Raw genomic sequence first — 7,829 nt, forward strand, 5'->3', positions numbered from 1 at the left:
GATTCATGAAGTCTCAGAGTCTCAGTATAAGAGTGAAGCTTTCACTCAGTTTGAAACTTTTTACACTTCTGCAGACGTCTTCATCACAACCTGCTTTGCTGTCAATCTTAACACTTGTAAAGATGTTTAAAAACTCAAGAACACACAAACAATTAAAATTATTTAAATAATAAAATATCAATAGGAAGAATCTCACCATTGAGAGGCACGAAGGTCTCAGCATAAATCCGATGGTTGATCTCCTCCTGTGTGGCTACACAGCGATAGCGGTCAGTCTTCATTACAGTAGTTTGGAGGATGATGTTGAAGCTGCCTCCTCTTTCTGAGACCTGTGGCTCCTCAGCAGGAAGTTTGTTTCCTGCACTGTCCTGCCACTCTACTGTAGGTTTTGGAAAAGCGGCAAGAACTTCACACTGCAGCAGGATCCCATCATTTGTTTGATCGAGTGTAGTGACAGACGGCTTTGCAGCTGCCCCTGTGAACGGAGTTAAAAATGTGTTAATAAAGAACGTTTACAGTTGGACAATATACAGAAACAATTATAAAAATAATATAATAATAAACTATCATCACTGGAGCAGTGCTAAGGATGAATTAGAGTTTAAGAGTCTGATATCTTGGGGGATAAAACCTCTCTGCAGTCTGGTGGTGCAGCAGCTGAAACTTCTATTTCTCTTCTCAGAGGGCAGCAGGGTGAACAGGCTGTGGCTGGGTGGGTACTGTCCTTTAGTATCCTGGATGTTTCCAGTCAGGATGCTTTCTATTGCTCCTCTGTAAAAGCGGACTAGAACTTGGCATGGGAATTTGGCCTTCTTAAGCTTCGTTTTTTAACTTTCTTCACCAGCATGGAGCATCACAGAGAACCTGACATGGTGATTCCCAAGAACCTGAAACTAATCACCTGCTCCAACTCAGCACCACTGATGTAGACAGGAGTGTGTGTCTTTATTTCCTTTTTTCTGAAATCAATGGTCAGCTCCTTAGTTTTGCTGACGCTGACCTAAAGGTTGTTCGCTGTACACCACATGAAAAACTGGGATTTTTTGTTTATCCCTTCTCTGCTTGTAAATGATGGTTAAAGTGTATTTAGCAGGAAAACACAGAAGAACACACAGTATGACGCTCAGAAGACAAGTCTAAGGAGGCAGAATTACTAAACATATAAAATGTTAATGCTGTAAAATCCTGGATTGGAAGTTAGTTCAGCTTGTAATGAGGCCATTTTTCAGTAAATCCTTCATTAGGGTTATAATGTTCAGTTTTAGTTGAACTGTTTTATAGATGTGTTGATTCGACTTAATGGTCACTTTGAAAGCATTTTTTTGTGCATCTGCTGAATTGTTTTGCGTTGTACTAACAGGTGTTTCTATAATTTTCTCTACTCCATTTATATCAAAAAGTGTAACCTAAAAGTCAGAAACACTTCACAAGACAATACAAAACAGTTTAGCAGATCCTCAAACAACAGCTTCCAAAATGATCATACAGTTGAATCAACACATCTCTAAAATGTTAGAACACAAATTGAAAATTTTAAACTTCATGATGGAGGATTTACTGCAGGATGTCATAGTACCTTACTTGTGGTACTATGCAGGACATCTGAATGTTAAATTAGACTACATTAGTTTTAGATATGTGTGCAGAATAAATTGGTAGCTGAGTGTATTTGTCTTGTAATGTGGTTTCCCTTTGGGCTGCACAGCTAAACCTGCTGAGAACAATAAGATACACTGACCAATGTAGCCTACTGGATTGATTTTGGCACAGGTAACGTTAGCTTATATAATTAAGGGCATCAATCAGAAGTAACTAATTAAATAAAATTTTAAATTGTTGTGTAAGTGTATAAAAGGAAATTCTTAGAAACCTTTAACTTAAAAACGTTTTATATATTTAAAATGTGTGCAAACCAAAATGTGTTGGTGTATACATTTCTCCAGTTATCAGTGATGACGTCACATACGGGTGATGTAGAGATCAGTGACGTCATCAAAGGACTCACCTGGGATGTTTTCAGCTGATCTGTCCTTTAATCTTTTCTGGCGCGGAGGTTGCACGCGACCCAGATTTCCATGTAAACATTAATAAATAAACAAACAGCGTGTTTTCCTGTTGACGGCAGATATGAACTCAGACATGTTGTAGCTCGTTTTAAAGCTCAGAGGTTCGTTTTTTCAACGGATTTAACAAACTAACTGCAGAAGTTACGACATGACAACAGCAGCGTCTTACTTTACGGCAGTAAACAGTTAGCATCTTACCTGCTATCCTGTGTAGCTGCAGTTAAAATGGATTTATAGGTCGAAAAACAGACATTTACAGACAAACAGAGGCTCGTTTTAAAGAACAAAAGTCCACCGAGTGAATCCAGCTCGTTAAAGTTCAAGCGGAAGTAAAATAACCTGAATAAAAGTCGATTGTGTCGCTCGTTTATTTTTAGCGCCGCTCGTCAAACTTCCAAAACAAAGTGATTTCTGTCAATTTAAAGTAGCGACAAAATATTTGACCAATGATGTTCAGTATCTCTGAAATCAGTAACCGCCCAGGAACAAAACGAACCAATCAGCATCTTTCTACGACCTAAAGTGACGAAGCTAACGGGCTTTTAACTCCGACAGCCAATCAGAGGAGAGCATCTTTACGCGATCGCCACGTGTGTTTAATTGACCGTCACTTTCATCCAATGGTAAGTCAGCACCGTGAAAACACGGTGAGTCTGTAGCCGGAAGAATCACCTGTCTGACCATATATGGAAGTTACTGTAGTCGGACTTCCTGCGGTAGCGGGACACCGAGACAACAGAGAAACTTTATTTATATGTTCAGAGAGGAGAGATTCAATCATCATTAATATGTAAATATGTTTTTATATATTAAAAACATGTTTTATTAGTTAAATTTAACAGTTAGGAACGTTTTTATAATATAACAAAGAGATTTATTATCATTATTTGGTAAGTTTGGAGAAGTTTTAGAGAGCTCTGTAGACATCTGCTGGAGACGCTCTGTACTGCACTTTCTAAAATATCTCAGAGCCACTTCAGTCTGTCAACCTAAAATCTGGTTCAGACATTAAAGACAAGTGGAGGAAGAGATCCTGTGAATTTCAGCCTGATACAACATTTTATCACTGATTTACTGTATCTGAAAGATGAAGTAAAAGGGAAATAACAAGAGAACTTCTATTGTTTTCTATTTAATCATTTACCAATTCAGCTCTTTCAGAGCTCTAAATAAGATCAATACACCTAATGAGTGTTTTCTTTACAGTGATGTAAAGTACAGGTATCAGCTCCTCCTGGTCTTTTTATTATTCAGTTTAACATGTGCAGGAATTAAGAGACAGAAATGCACATAATTAAAATAAGCTCCAAGAGGTTAAGATACGATCTAAAAGGAACAGCACATATGTTAGATTGGCAGTAAAATATTATCAGCTTGGCAGACAGGTAATACTGTAGGTAAACATAATCAGAAATATGTCACAAAGCCTGTCTGATAATCTCTCCAGATGTGGCTGCAGCTCTGTGTGGACGAGGCCCTGACAGATGTTTATTCTGACTACTTGACAAAAGTCCATCTGGGACTCTTAAACCAGTCACATCATTAAATAAATCTTTAACTGTTTAATGAAAACACTCACCAACAACAAGCTCAATGTTGAATATTTGTCTCAGCTGAGGATCTGGAAATTCACAGGTGTAGTTTCCACTGTCAGACGCCTTCGTATTTCTGATGATGATGGAGGCGTTGCCGTACTTCAGTTCATCTGGAAAATGTGAGACGCGACCTTTGAACTGCTCATCTTGACCTGAAAGGCCATGACCATAAAACGCTTTGTCATTGTACAAGAACACCTGCTTATTTTTCTGCCCTTTCTTCTTCCAGTCAAAGAGAGCTGACTCAATGTCCTGCTTGGTGCTGAGGGAACAGGGTAAAATAGCATCACTTTCTTCTTTCACAATCACTGGACCTGGAAGATAAAAACAAAACTAATCAGTTTGTTTACAATTAATTTAATTAAGTTAAGACAGAGATATAGAAGCCAGTTGTTAGAACAAAATATCAACTCATAAGAAACTTTTTCTTGTTGTTTGACCTTGTCGAGAACTTCGTCCTCCAGAAAATTGCACGTGTTCACCTTTTACTTTAATAATTTTTTATCTTTTACATTTGTTTTTTCTAAACCTTATTTCTGTCACACTAGTCTTTCAGCACAAACTCAGAATTAATAATTAATAAAATGTAACTCTTTTTCCCAGGTGATGACGAACATTAGCACTGACTCAGTTAATCAGACTGTCTCTGTCTGCACACTCAGCACACTAATAAAAAGGAAAAGGAAATAAAAAAGGAAATACTGAACTAAAAGACAAACTTAATTTACTTCATCATGATTTCAAAGTCTTGTATTTAAAAAGACAAGAACAAACCTCTGAACTACACTCAGATAGCAGGAACACAGATTTCATCATCTGTAGAAATATCTCTGTTCACACTTCTAAAACATGTTTGATACAGCATCTGCGCATTAACAGCAGGACAGATCATGAAGACGAGGCCTCCACCTGCTTCTATGAACCAAATTACAGATATGATTGGTCTTTACTGGTGGACATGATGAATAAAACATGATAAGATGCCCTATGGTAGGAAATTAGTTGGACATAAGGGCTCAGATGAAAAAACTTGGGATTTGGGAAAAATATTGCATAACGACACATCAAGAGGGCGTAGCGTAGGCTACTACAGAGTCAACAATAAGAAAATACTCAGCATTAAACGCAGTCATCCATCACATCCACACTTAAAACACCATGTCAATCGAACATTTTTAACAAATTATGCTTTTAAATCAAAGCACAGAGAGACTGGGGAAAATTACAAATGATCTTCTGACTGCATCAGATAAAGGACTAGCCTCTGTACTGTAAAATCCAGAATTTAAAATCCTTCTTACCTACAAAGCTCTTAATGGTCAGGCACCATCTTATCTTAAAGAGCTCATAGTACCTTACTATCCCACCAGAGCACTGCGCTCCCAGAATGCAGGGTTACTTGTGGTTCCTAGAGTCTCCAAAAGTAGACTAGGAGCCAGAGCGTTCAGCTATCAAGCTCCTCTCCTGTGGAACCAGGTTCCAGTTTGGGTTCAGGAGGCAGACACCATCTCCACATTTAAGAGTAGGCTTAAGACTTTCCTCTTTGATAAAGCTTATAGTTAGGGCTGGCTCAGGTGAGTCCTGTGGGCGCACACTCATCTGCTCTCCATCAGAGCTTAGTACATCCCTGGTGTTGAACAGAAGGGCGGACATCATGTCGAGGGGGGGCCCTCGCCCATACGAGTGATCTGGTAGCCCAAATCTGGCTTAGGTTCAGCGTGGCCTGTTTGCCAACTGAGAGAATGCTCAGCGTGCCCTGTGGTTTTCACTGAGCTTGCCGGATGCCTAAGCACACCCTTCCTAGCTGCTGTATGCTTTTCCGCCGTTTTGACTGATCCCGCGCCTCCTGGACCGCCTACAGTTTTCATCCTCTGCGGTGATCCTGGTGGCTCTGGAGTGCACAAGCGCATCCTGGTTTCCCTGCCTCCAGCAGTTACTATCAGGTTGGGCATGGAAACTCCACTGGAGGTGGGATGGATTGGGGTTGTCCACTGCCGGGGGTGCTATCGCTCCTCCAGCTGCTCATGGACAGGGGTCTGGCGTTTACGGTTAAGAACTATGCTGTCACGAAGGCTTCGTTGACACCTCCTCCTCTGCCCAGTGCGCGCGCTGTCCTGCTACGTGGCGCGCACGGCCACCTGGCACCGTTTGCAGCACCTGTTTGTGCACTATGGAGAACAGTCCAAGGGGCTTCCCCTGTCAGCGCAGCGCCTGTCTCACTAACTGTTCGAGGCTATCTCACAGGCCTATGTGTCTGCCAGTGTATCTCCCCCAGACGGCATCAGGGCGCACTCCACAAGAGGCGTTTCCTCCTGTTGCGCTGCACGGCGGGATGTCGGTGGAAAGCCTTGTGGTCTTCCCTGTGCTTGTTTGTCCATTTCTACCTGTGGAAGGTCTCCCGCTTCTCGTTGACTCACTCAGTACTGAGCGTTCTGTCTGAGTGATTGTCCTCTGTGGCTGCATGGTGTGCTTTGGCGGGGGGAGCGGCCGCTGATCACGTTGGCCCTAATGTGTGCGAAGCTGATGCGGTCGCTGTGTGTGACCTCGTCTGCACCTGCACAGCAGCGGGGGCCCCCATCTGGTCCCCGTCCTACTACGCATGGGTCGGTCCGCTGCCTCCCATGTCGCGTCATTGGTGATTGCATGCTTTAGTCTCTGTGTAGCCTTGTTTATTATTTTATTCATCCATTTATGTTTACTTAGTATCTGTCTTGTCTCTTATCTTAGTTCCTAGTCCTGTGCCTCATGTCTTAGTGTTCACTGGTCTGTGTACTTCTGTGTTGTTTTTCCCATGTCTGCTCTGAGTGCTGTTTAATCCCAGCTTCAGTCTGTTTTCCTTGTTGGTTGTAGTTATTGGTGATCTGTCTGCTTGTCTGTATTAGTTTGTCATTTATATTTCTCTGATATATTTAGTGTTGTCTGTTCCCCCTCAGTAATATGCCTGCCTACCAGTCTCTCTGTTTTCCCTGCTGTCGCTCTGCCTGCTTGTGTTGTTAGCCCTGATCCCTCTCACCTGTGTTGCTCCCGCCCTGCTCGTTAGTCCCTGGTGTATACAGGTACTGGTCATATAATTAGAATATGATCAAAAACTTGATTTATTTCAGTAATTCCATTCAAAAAGTGAAACTTGTATAATGTATACATTCATTCCACACAGACTGATATATTTCAAGTGCTAATTCCTTTTAATTCTGATGATTATAACTGACAACTAATGAAAACCCCAAAATCAGTATCTCAGAAAATTAGAATATTGTGAAAAGGTTCAATATTGAAGACACCTGGTGCCACACTCTAATCAGCTAATTAACTCTAATCAGCTAATTAACTCAAAACACCTGCAAAGGCCTTTAAATGGTCTCTCAGTCTAGTTCTGTAGGCTACACAATCATGGGGAAGACTGCTGACTTGACAGCTGTCCAAAAGACGACCATTGACACCTTGCACAAGGAGGGCAAGACACAAAAGGTCATTGCTAAAGAGGCTGGATGTTCACAGAGCTCTGTGTCCAAGCACATTAATAGAGAGGCGAAGGGAAGGAAAAGATGTGGTAGAAAAAAGTGTACAAACAATAGAGATAACCGCACCCTGGAGAGGATTGTGAAACAAAACCCATTCAAAAATGTGGGGGAGATTCACAAAGAGTGGACTGCAGCTGGAGTCAGTGCTTCAAGAACCACCACACACACATGTATGCAAGACATGGGTTTCAGCTGTCGCATTCCTTGTGTCAAGCCACTCTTGAACAAGACACAGCGTCAGAAGCGTCTCGCCTGGGCTAAAGACACAAAGGACTGGACTGCTGCTGAGTGGTCCAAAGTTATGTTCTCTGATGAAAGTAAATTTTGCATTTCCTTTAGAAATCAAGGTCCCAGAGTCCGGAGGAAGAGAGCAGAGGCGCAGAATCCACGTTGCTTGAAGTCCAGTGTAAAGTTTCCACAGTCAGTGATGGTTTGGGGTGCCATGTCATCTGCTGGTGTTGGTCCACTGTGTTTTCTGAGGTCCAAGGTCAACGCAGCCGTCTACCAGGAAGTTTTAGAGCACTTCATGCTTCCTGCTGCTGACCAACTTTATGGAGATGCAGATTTCATTTCCCAACAGGACTTGGCACCTGCACACAGTGCCAAAGCTACCAGTACCTGGTTTAAGGACCATGGGATCCCTGTTC

At 41.9% G+C, this 7,829-nt stretch overlaps 1 long non-coding RNA gene across 1 annotated transcript; it reads right to left on the bottom strand.

Annotated features, from left to right (window-relative positions):
• Positions 1-201: 201 nt before the first annotated feature.
• Positions 202-2,768, bottom strand: LOC123966294. The gene is made up of 3 exons (XR_006823941.1): positions 2,265-2,768; positions 2,006-2,112; positions 202-475 (listed from the first exon to the last, which is right to left on the bottom strand). It is a non-coding gene; the product is annotated as an uncharacterized LOC123966294 (long non-coding RNA).
• Between the last annotated feature and the right edge of the window lie 5,061 nt (positions 2,769-7,829).

Source organism: Micropterus dolomieu, unplaced genomic scaffold (genome assembly GCF_021292245.1).
Source record: "Micropterus dolomieu isolate WLL.071019.BEF.003 ecotype Adirondacks unplaced genomic scaffold, ASM2129224v1 contig_13092, whole genome shotgun sequence".
Lineage (NCBI taxonomy): Eukaryota > Metazoa > Chordata > Actinopteri > Centrarchiformes > Centrarchidae > Micropterus > Micropterus dolomieu.